General features: G+C 35.1%; 1 long non-coding RNA gene across 1 annotated transcript; it reads right to left on the reverse strand.

The window, feature by feature from the left end:
• Positions 1-376: 376 nt before the first annotated feature.
• Positions 377-1,817, reverse strand: LOC131646340 (uncharacterized). The gene is made up of 3 exons (XR_009297423.1): positions 1,556-1,817; positions 1,071-1,189; positions 377-483 (listed from the first exon to the last, which is right to left on the reverse strand). It is a non-coding gene; the product is annotated as an uncharacterized LOC131646340 (long non-coding RNA).
• Between the last annotated feature and the right edge of the window lie 10,564 nt (positions 1,818-12,381).

The raw sequence follows: 12,381 nt of genomic DNA on the forward strand, positions 1-12,381 counted from the left end.
TCAGTTTATTAACTTTAGTAAGTTTTAGATTTAAAAGATTTGTTCGAAACAGGCTTAAAACATAGTAAGATATTGCTATATGCTATTCTGTTTATTAACTTTATTCCAATCAAATAAATAAAGCCTACACGATAGCTGAGGCCATGGAGCATACCTGATTACAAGTCTAAAGACGGAAAGATTCTGATAGCATGCAACAACATTCTCCCAGCTTTAGATAGCATGCAACAACATTGTGATAGAGACGGAAAGATTTAGTATGAGCTGAGATCAATCTACCAATAATAAGTTAGGTAAATATGCTTCCCCTGTCAAGCATACCCCTGAAACAAAGAAAATCCCCTTTCAAGGAACTTAGAATAACAACCTGAAGGTCTAATGATGAATTAAGTATGAAATGGAAGAGTATAACTACCTCCTCAACTCCAATGGTGATAACATGTGGTGAAAAGGCCTGGCCAGCAAAGCTGTTCATCCATTCACCTAAGGGAAAAACAAAAAGTCAGAGCTCAGAAGTTAATACACTTCAAAGAAAAATAGATAAATATAGATATTTTGTTGCTAACGTGATTTAGCATCAAAACAGGGAAAAGAAAAATAGCACCAGAAAGAAAAGGAAAGAGTGAAAAACTTCATTTAATTTTTCATGGTTTCTAATTTGTATTCATTCTGAAGCTTTAATCTATATCAGAAATCTGAACGAGGACTTCAAGAAATAAACATAACACTAAATTTCAACAACCTAATAGTTCATTATACATGCACATGTATTTTATCAATTATCATTGCCCTCATCCGTCAATTATCTTGGAATATAAATAGAATTTAGTTCCATGAAAGTGCTACTTAGGATGCTTTGTCCCTAAAAGTCACAATCTATCTAAATTCTAAAGAAATTAATCTATTAGTAAATCGATAATTTCAATAGAGTAAACTTTTAGCAAGTGAACAACTTCACAATGACCAATTTTATAGACAAAAACTTTCAGCAACAAAAGCAACATATCTTCACATTTTCGTATTAACAGATAATCCTTAAACAATACATACAATCAAGTATCTATGCTTACCTAGAGCAGCTAGTTGTTGTTTCCTTCCACTTCAAGGTGGGTATCCTCTAGGCCGTTTCTCCGAAGGAGACATGGAATTATCAGTGGCAGACATAGGAATTTCCCTTGAAAGCTTATTGCTTCACAATCAGTACATGCTTTAAGTTAAATTAGAAACATGTACACTTTTTTACACCTAAATTTCCAACAATTTTTTTAAAAAAATAATTAGGTTAAATCCATACTTTGTGCGTAATGCAGTTGTGCTAACTTTTAAATGCATTATTAATATTTAGCTTCTAATCCTGAGTTTTGCAAAGATCAATTAAATATCTGCTTATAAACCCACTACTAACATATGAATCCCGCAAGAGAACCAAAACCAACCCTGCAATATCTCTTTGTAACCAGTATTTTGAGTTTAAAAAGCTATTATATTGCATGACAGGCCTAATATACAACAGTTTCAGAGTTGCAATTTGAAAATTCTCCATTCTTACACTTACTGTGGACCAATTATGAGGGTGACAAGGTTCAAACTCAAACATTCCCAAACTGTCAACAGTGCGGTGAACCCCGGTACTGTGATAATCTGCTCATGGTTCTTGAATTGTTGAGGAGCTATCATGATTCTCACTTATTAACAAATTTTTAATTTGGAAATATAAGATGCAACCACCAACAAAGAGGGCCTTAAAATGCTGCATCAAGACTCAACACAATTCATTTAGAAAACAACCACTAGAAACAATTATTTATGTGCGTGAAATCATTCTACCAAACTTGAGAAATGGAAGAGCTTCTGAAGGCGGTAATGTGACTGATCTCAACAATTTCAGTGAGAAAAGAATCCCAAGGAAATGAGAGAGAATTGTATTTTCCGAAGCCTGTAAAATAAAGAATTGTACTAGAGTTAATACTTGAAGCCCGACACTATATATATATATTGTATCCAACACAGTCAATGTTACTCGCATTAATTTGTTGTTGATGAAGTTTTCACTTTAAATTTGATATTCTATTTTCTTGTTTTGTGATTTTAGAAAAACATTGGAATGGAAACAAGATTGTGTCATTCTCACCACTAAAAAATCTTGAGGCACGGTAGTGAAAATAAAAATAGATAGGATTTTTCTTATTATGTGAAAACTTATCATCAACTGAAAATGAAATCTTAAAATAAACCAAACATCAATTTTTTTCTATTGATGGAAATCATTTACATTTCATACCTTCTAACAGAGTAATATGTGTCTATCTAATACTACATAGCTAAGTGAGAAGTTATTTGCATGAAGGGAATTCAGTTATTTGTATCTATCTAAAAAACAGAGCCAAGAATTCAACCGGAAAAGATCGGAACGGAGTCATTTTACGAATCGACCTTCACCAAGTTCAAACACATAACACAGAGCAGATTCAAAATAAACTCATACATTCACTAAAAAAAATACTCAAAAAATAAACTTCACAGTAATCCACACCTGATTCTTCCTGGGCTTCACATCTGGACTCGTTTTCACCTTTAACAAACTTCGCATCCTCACCCATTTTCCAATCGAACTCAACCCGCTTTTAGTGTCACCAAAATGCAATCAGAACCGAAACCCGTACTTTCCAACTTCAACAAAAATCAACACATCAACTCGCAACTTCCCAACAATATGCATCTACTTCACTGAATCGCAACATCCAAACATTCCTCCACAACTTAGTTATGAGCTTCAACTACAACATCCACCATCAGCAACCTTCACCGCATAACAACCCTTTCATTATTCCAACCCTAAAGAAAAAAACAAAATAAAAATAATCAATTGGGAGAGGAATCAAATGACTGAATCAGAAAAAGAGGAAATTCAATCAGGTTACTCTAAATTGGATTCCTCGCGTTTAACGTTTGTGAAATTGAACGTGTAATTTCTCGTACCTCTTTGGGAGTGAACTCAATAGCACTCCTGCTACTACGTGATGATGATGGGGCATTGTCGATAGAATTAGAAGGAATGAAGATAGAGCGAGGGAAGTACCGTCAATAGCGAAGAGTGATTTGGCGAGAGGAGAATTCAAGGCGGAACGAGCGTTAGGGAAATCGGCGCTTCCGATATCCATAACCGCCTTACCGGGATGAAACATGAGAGATTCTGGATTCGGAGTGGATTGCGTTTGGATAAACATACTCTTCGCCATGGTTCTTCACGATTCAGGGTTTTCTGTTCTTTCTGAATGTTATTTGGAATTTCCATTAAGGGAATATTTGGGAAGACTATGTTTCAGAGAAGTTTAGGGTTTCAATGTTGGAGAAGGAGAATGGAAGATTTGAGAAGAATAAACCCTGATGTAATATAAAATTTATGCTTTCATCGGTGAAATTTGTTGAAAACTGGGTTTAGAAGAGTTTTGTTGAAAACTGGGTTTAGAAGAGCTTCATTGCATTTCACTACTATGAAATTAGAATAACGTTCAGAGTTTTTGTTCAATCCTATAAGTTAATATTTACTTATTAATTTGTTAATAATGTTTAAATTATTTTATTAACTTAAGAAATTTAGACTCATTAAATTGTTAATAATGTTTAAATTATTTGTTAAAATGTCATATACTCCCTCCGGTCTCAATTATAAGCAAACATTTAATTTTTAGATTCATTCAACAATCAATGTATTTAGTCTAATAATAGACTAAATACATTGATTGTTGAATGAATCTAAAAATTAAATTTTTGCTTATAAATGAGACCAGAGGGAGTAGATTACATATTTTGAGTTGTAAAATTAAATTAAATATTTTAGTTTATTAAAATTTACACCCGTTTTTAGTTTAAAGGGAGTAATTGAGATTTGATTATAGTAATATTTTTAATTTAAACCCATTTTTAGAAAATCAGGTGTATATTGTCACCTGATGATGCTTAAAATGACATTTTATTTACAAAATTGCCACTATATTTCTCATTTACACCCGTTTTTAATATATTAGGTGTAAATTTTAAAATTATATTAATCTTTTTGTACTAGTGCGAGGCTCTTCTGGCTAATCTCTTTCAGGAGGTCGAAAATATAAAAGGATCTGGCAAAGTGATCGAAAAACTAAAGACGGATAACTAAGAGCTTAAGACATCCCTTAAGACGGATAACTAATTTTCGCATGCGACTTTTCAAAATATTTGGCCTCTATATACAATCTGGTGTGCACCCTTTCAGAATCTCTATGACCAACTAAAGATGGGAAGTCAAGACCCACATAATGAATCCAATACTATGAAATTATTCTATGCATCTCTTGAATCGTTATCAGATACAACTTCTCCGTCACATGTAGTATCTTATAGGCCTAGTGAAAAATCCAAGAAAGCAATTCAAATTCTCCAAGGTTTATTCTCAAAAGATTTCTCTCTTTTGTTGCATCCAGGACGTTCTATAGAGATAAAAGATATGCTCAAATACCTCCTCACACTGCCACAAAATGAAGAATTTGGCATGACTGCAAAAACAGAAATACAGAAAATGTTACAATGTTTTGAACAATGGAGTTTGGAGTATCATAATGCATTAGGTCTTTCAGCAAATGCAGGAACAGAATTATCAAAAGCAAGTGAAGTGATGAATGATTTTGAAGCTAATGTTAAAGAGTTTCATGAAATAGACAAGGAGGAAACATGTTTGTGTAATAAATTGGCTGACTTGCACGAACGGAAGATAAAGCTTGAAGGGAAAATCAAAATCGTAAATGCTGAGATTGCGAAATCAACAAAAAGAAGAGACAAGTTTGGTCGAAGAAAGATGGAATTGTATAAGAAAGGAAGAGAAGTGAAAGCCAAAAGAGATGATTTGGTGATCAATGTTCCAAGGCTGACTGCTGAGCAACAATTGGCAAGAATAACTCAAACTAATATTGAAGCGGAGTGGGTCAAGCTTCGACAGAAATTCATGTTGCTTGTGGCTAGTTCCTCCTTCTTGTCTTCTTCTCCTCCTAGTTGCTCAACTTCACCATCTTCGTTGCAACCACAACCATCGCATTCTTAGTCATGATGCCATTCTTCACATGTTGCATCCTTTCACTGTTTGGACTTGCATTCATGACTGTTATCTTGAACAATTCATGAAAAGGCAGTTTTTTTGTTTTTTACTTTTATCTTAATAATAAAAAATTGTGCTTCAAAGTAAACTATGGGTAAGGTTACTAATATACTACCGTTGCTACTGCTTTAATGTTAGGTTTGTTTGACTGCCGAGGAACCATATAATTTGTTTACCTATTCCATGCAAACTACTTTTGTTCGAGTACTCTTGCGTTTCTTTTTTCCTATCAATATTTTTTATTGTTTTGATGTGTATTAAACTTGATCTTTAACTTGAATCAGATAATAAGGGATCTCTCCCAACTTAACTAAAGGTCCTGAATTCAAATTCAATCTTAAATACACATCAATGTTAAATTAACTTGAAGGAGATTTTTGGCACCCTTTGTGCTCCTACTCGGCCCGAGGGGTTTGCCAGTCATCGTGGTCATATCTGACTTAAGGCTCCATGGATTTTCTACCCATTGAGGTCCTACCCACCCATTATAGTACCATTTATGGTCATATCTTGTTTGGGGGATTCGGCAGCCATTGTGATCCTACCTAGCTTAAGGCATGAGGGATTTGCCACCCACTGTGGTTCTACCCATCTATTGGAGTCTTACTCTTACCTCACTTAAGAGATTACTATCCTTAATTGCTCGAAAATGATACTCAATTCCTTAAAAAAAACTTCTTTAAAATATGCTAAATATTCTTTCATAAAAAAAGAAGGAAAGTCATGTTAAAGCACCCTAAATATTTTTAATGCATTAATTTAGTTGTTGTTTCAACGAGGGAAAAAAATTAAATAACAAGGTTTAAAAAAAAAATTACCCAAAAAATCACATTTTGGGAAAATTTACCAAAGTGTCTAGGTTTGCCCGCACACCCTGGAGTATGCGCCAAACCAAATGGCGTCTATGTACTAAATATAAGTGAATGCGCCATTTCAAATGGCGCCTATGTTTAACCCAAATTAGGTTAGCCATTTGAAATGGCGTCTATGTACACGTGTTTACACATAGGAGCCGTTTGAAATGGCTCCTATGTGTTAGGGCTTTATTTTTGGAAAAAATTACCGCATTCCCCTTCATTTCGCACACAGTTTTCAGTTTCGTTCATCGATTTCGTCTCTGATTTTTCTCTCTGTCCTTAACCCTAATTATTAATATTTTGGCATTTAATAAAGTAAAGTTCATTGCTTAAAAATATTTTACAAAGTTGTTACACAATAATTGTCCTAGGACATACAATTAAACATGCGTTGAGGTTGTTCCACGACTAGGACATTTGTTTTTATTGTGCCCTAGCTGACGGCAAATGCTACACTTTCTTTCCATTTTGTCACAAACAACCATTTCGGTTCGAATACGAGTACTGTTGGGACGATCCTTTTTCTTTCGTCCCATCATGTCATTATGCCAAACTACTTCCCCATCATACTCAGGCCAGTAATCCTCCTTCGCTACCACTGGAAATGCGACATTGTATACCTTGAGCAAGGTGTCAGTCTTGTAAATTGGAGATAGTAGTGACAATGCATCTCGGTGCGCATATGCACATGCTGCTAGGACATGTGAGAAAGGCATACGAAATGCTTGAAATTTTCCACAGTCGCACTGTTACGAACGGCTTTAAATTTGTCTTTGAAATCAGGAAAACTATCTATGGTGAGAAAGACCCAAAGCACGAATCTTAACCAACTAAAATTCCATTAAACAGGGAAGCAACTGAACACCAGGCTTTGGAATTACATCAACTTGCTTCTCACATTCTTTTTCGTCTTTGTTGACAAGCGACGACTAATGAAAAGAAAACTCCAGGAGGAGGTGACTCAGGATATTGAGCAGAACCTTGAGAAGGAGAGGTGTCTCTGCAGAACACTTTTGATTATTCTCAAGGATGGGATGCATGATATGCGAGCAATGCCATGTTCATTCGATTCCAAGGAATCCTCATGTTTTGATTTTTTTAGCAAGCAAAAGATGGAAGAGCTCGACACGAGGCTTAAAGATATGACTCCTTGGAAATGGAAGGAACATGTATGCTGTTTTTTTTCTGTATATCATTTTTTTGAAAAGTAAATATGCCATGATGCAAAGTGGTGGGAACCACAATACTGGATATATTTGGATGGGATGCATGATATGCGAGCAATGCCATGTTCATTCGATTCCAAGGAATCCTCATGTTTTGATTTTTTTAGCAAGCAAAAGATGGAAGAGCTCGACACGAGGCTTAAAGATATGACTCCTTGGAAATGGAAGGAACATGTATGCTGTTTTTTTTTCTGTATATCATTTTTTTGAAAAGTAAATATGCCATGATGCAAAGTGGTGGGAACCACAATACTGGATATATTTGGAATGCCGAGAAATCACACGGCATAGGTTCAAAGGTTCGGCACAATTTTGGACCACCACACAAACCACAAGTCACCAACGGAACAAGTTACCATTGAAAACAGAACATATAGTCACCAACAAGAACACAGTCACCAACAGTACCTGTACCTGTAAAAATGATTGATTCCCGGCCCACTCACGGGTAAATTTAGGCCAGGGTAGGTCAAAAAGCCAGCAGAGGATCGGATATAGGCGTTATCATATGATATTGCCTTATTCCACCAAGCTCTGCCCGTGGATACGTGATCAGATCAATCAGCCATACGTTTTCTATCCGCCACGGCCACTCTAGTCTTAGTTCCTAAGATATCACTCATGACCTGTGTATTGGGGCTTTTACCTCTTGAAACACCCACCCACAGATAGTAAAGCGCAGATAGAATGCAATGCAAACAAGAAAATATGCAAAGCAATATAGCACCCAAAGATAAACATACAAGCGCTAGGATCGACTCGCTAAGTCCGGACCCGCAATAGGTCGAGACGTCCCCACCAGAGCCGCTAGCTATCGCTACCGCGAAAATCAACAGAGTCGCTACTAATATATTTATCCTGAAAAGGAAGGGAATGCCAGCAAACCACGAAACAAAACAACGGTCTCACAACTAGAGAAGAGGGTAAGGGAGTCGGTTACGCGATGGGAAGGTTAGAGAACTCAGATTTGATGCAAGGATTGAAGAATTCTATGAGCTTTTGCCACTAAAGATTGAATTTCTTTCATTTATCTGTAATGTCTACAATTAACATTATGTTTTCTGTTATTTTTATGAGTTGCTAAACCCCCCATTGCTAGGGGGTTACCCTGATTCTGATTGTGATGAATTTGTTCAATTTATGCAATAACTATTCTACTTTTCATATTTGTTAATTTGTTCTTCATCTGTTAGTAATGCTTTATTCGTCAGAAAAACGGATTCTGAATATGAATGAATAGTGTAGCTGGACGGCATATTATTTGTGGACATAATTAAGAACATATAATATCTATATCACCTAGGACTAAGGATATCATATTGTAACCGGAAATTCTTGATATTGGAATGCTTGATCATAACCGAAATTATCTATGGACACAGTAATTAGGTTGTAAGGTCAAAGATCTCTTCACTAAGGCCTTAGAATTAGATACTCTAAAGAACCGGTAATTAACTACGAAAAGTATGTTGTTGCACAACATTGAGAGATAAAATTCGTTGCATGAAGAATCATTCACAATCCCTAGCAAACTACTCATCTCTGTTCATCGTTCTATTATTCTATATATTTACTTTATTTGCAAAACCAATCTAAAACCCTTTTGAACTTTTGTTTAATTGAAATACTGATAAAACTCTGTATCGTCAAGCAGTCCTTGAGATTCGACATTCGGGGAATTTCCCGTTATTATTACAAAGGCAAAATAGTACACTTGTTATTTTATCGATCAAGTTTTTGGCGCCGTTGCCGAGGACTGCCGAAAATTATAAAGTTTTTATATTTATTTCAATTGAAATTTTGTTGCTCGTCAACTAAAATTTTGTTTTTGTCTATTTGAATTTGATTTTATCACTAAAAAAAAGAAAAAAAATAGATTATTTTTGCTTCATGAATTCTTCTATGCTTTGCTACTAATCAAGTGTCTGAGTTTTGTAGCCATGTATTGTTTTGATACATTTCCACCTGTATCTCTTGCATGTTGGTCGCCTGATTCGGGAGTCACTTTGGAAGAGGCGAATAAAATTTTTAAAGCATATAAGAGGGAGGTAAGAATCCTTATGATTGAATGTAAGGAAGCTAACTTTTATCCAGATAGGTTTATTTTGAGAAAGTTAGGGTTGGAAGAAGAATATGTGGAACCAGAAGAAGAGGATGTAATAAGAATAGAAGAATTTGAGGTAAGAAAGAAATATGGGGAAGAAGAAATAAGGAAACTTGAAGATGATCTAGTTTTGGATGAAACCACGAATTTAACAATTTGTGAAGATGTGGACATCCAACAAGAAAATCTTCAAAAAAAGAGTATCCCCAAAAATTATTTTTACTACAAGGCAGATGAAAGACAAGAAATTGACAAAGTATTGGAAGACATGTATGCCTTGTTCAATAAAATCAAGCTAAAAAGGATTTGGAAGCAACATCATCAGTACTTTAAGTTCATGGGATTGCTACCAAACAAAAGAAAGAAAAAAGACGATGTGTTCTTTGTGTCATATATGCCACCCTAACAAGGGGAATGGACCGTCGAGCCATGCGATGTTAAACGAAGCGCTTCGTGGGAGGCAACCCATACTTTTAATAATTACTTTGTCTTTTTGTTTGTTTTGTTTCAGGTAATAAAAGAGGGCGTCTCTAGTGAGAGCTCGGAAGTGATCTTTGGAGTGCAATACCCTCTGTGAGTCACCTCTCTCGAGATCGTGCTGAAACATTGAGGCCAATGTTTAGTTCAAGTTTGGGGGAGGCTCTTCTCTTTGCATTTTATTTTTATGTTATTGGTATGATGTGAAACCATTAAGTGAATTCTTCCCAAATTTTGACCGAATTTTTGTTTTTCACAAGAGCTTGTGATCGTAAAAGCAATTAGGAATAGTATATAGAGATGAAGGGAATAGTATACAAAGAGGGGATTTTCTTGAACAACCTTGGTTTCCTAAGAAGATAAACGAGTCTAACGTGTAGATTTGTACCATAGTACGTGGATCCTGAGAAGTACTCCTTAAGTAGTTTTTCTATACAGTCTGGCATAATTGTTATTCACATGCAGGTATGATTGGTTGAGAATATAATATATATATATATATATATATATATATATATATATATATATATATATATATATATATATATATATATATATATATATATATATATATATATATATATATATATATATATATATATATATATATATATATATATATATATATATATATATATATATACTACTCCGTCCCATATTATAAGCAAATTTCACCTTTTTAGATTCATTCAATAATTAATGTATCTAGTCTATATACAAACTAGATACAATAACTATTGAATGAATCTAAAAATGTGAAATTTGCTTATAATATGGGACGGAGGGAATATATATATATATATATATATATATATATATATATATATATATATATATATATATATAAAGCTGGCACCGAATGATGAAAAGGCGGTAAAAGGCAACCGGCTCGCTAAGTTGGGTAACCCTCACCCGGTTATTCAGCCCAAAGGAGGTTGATCCCCAAACATTGTCCAAATAAGGACAATATATAATTGCACAGTTTGAAAATTTCATCAGTAAATAAAAGTAGAAAATGCTACTCATTTAGTGCCCGAAAAAAATTCTGGACTAGTCTTGTGCATGTGATGATCATCGAAAATTCCCAGTGCCTTAATTGGATTGTTCAAATGAAAAAGGAGGAAAATAGGAAAAAGACTTAAGTACAAAGCATAGTTAGAGAGGTGTCCGAGATGGGAGCTAAGGTTTTAAATTTTTGAGCAGAAACTTTCCGCGTCATGTGAATGCCGGACTAATTGTCTCTCGATCAACCAGAATAGATGTCTCACGTAGAAACACCATTCGTACATATCCAGAAAAATAAGTTCTCAATACATAGATGTCAAGATATTATATCTGATATCTCAAGAATCTCCAACTCCATATTTGAGATTCTTCTTCTTAATAGCACCACAACATGTGGTTAGTGCACATCCACACAAAGCTCTCTCAACAGAATTTGTTCCATGGCCACAAACAAGATTCCATAAATCTGGTTCCTTTTGATCAGAAGGATCTCCCAGATATTAAAGAGAATGTCCTTGACATATGAACTTGACCTTCGTATTCAAAAACCAGGCTGAGATTACAACTTTCTCTTGAACACTGAAGCTCAGCCTCTGCAGTTCCTACTTACTTGAACAAGAAATAAGTTAAGCCAAGAAGTAGACAATTTTGTTGACCTCATTCAACCAATCAATATGAGACATGTTTTCTAAACACACATTAGATACACATCCCAGATGCCTCCTCTTCCAAATCAGGAGTAGGTTCCATACATATTTGATCATCACACATTTGTTTAGCATCCAAAACATATGTTCTTCAGCTGGTAGTTGCATACCTGCTGAAGTAATGTTCTAACATTCTATAGAACACCAGTTCCTTCTTGATGTTAAGAATATTACACCATCCTTCGACCAGCTCCAATACAGACGGCCCAACTATACCTCGAATAGCCAGATTCAGAGTTACTTCCTGAAGGGAGTCAAGAGATATGAAGACTCTAATTGAGGCCAACCTAAATGGTTTCAATATTTCTTCATGTTACTTGAAGAAGCAACCTAACAGCCATGCTAAAGTTCCTTTATGAGTGGACTTGAGAATCAAAACTCAAGTATCATTGGCTACTTTGATTGAACCAACCTTGTTCATACCCCACCATGAGTGTTGTTTCTGAGGAGATCAAATCCTAATGCTAAGAGAACCAGGTTTTAAAGAGATACCATGCAGTGGAATTACCTTACGGCTCCTCACATCATACTTTAGGCATAGTATTTTGTACCTAATAATCACATCCCATGATCACGCATCACACCCTTAGGTTTGAAAATAAATCAAACCAACGACAAACCCTACCACAACTTTCAACATAGTCCATTGAAGACAAGAGAACCTATGCTCACTCCCAACCACCGCAATGGTGTTGAATAGTTTCCAATCCTAGGAACTGTATCAACGACTTAGCACTCTCCTTTTATTGATTACATTCTTCAGACTACTATCTTGAAGTTACTTAAAATCTTCCTTCAAGAACACTACACCTCTTACCTACAGGCTTTGAGGTTCACATTGTAACCTTCCCACAACCCGGGAGGTTTACCTCGACAA

Source organism: Vicia villosa, linkage group LG2, assembly GCF_029867415.1.
Source record: "Vicia villosa cultivar HV-30 ecotype Madison, WI linkage group LG2, Vvil1.0, whole genome shotgun sequence".
NCBI classification, from domain to species: Eukaryota; Viridiplantae; Streptophyta; class Magnoliopsida; order Fabales; family Fabaceae; genus Vicia; species Vicia villosa.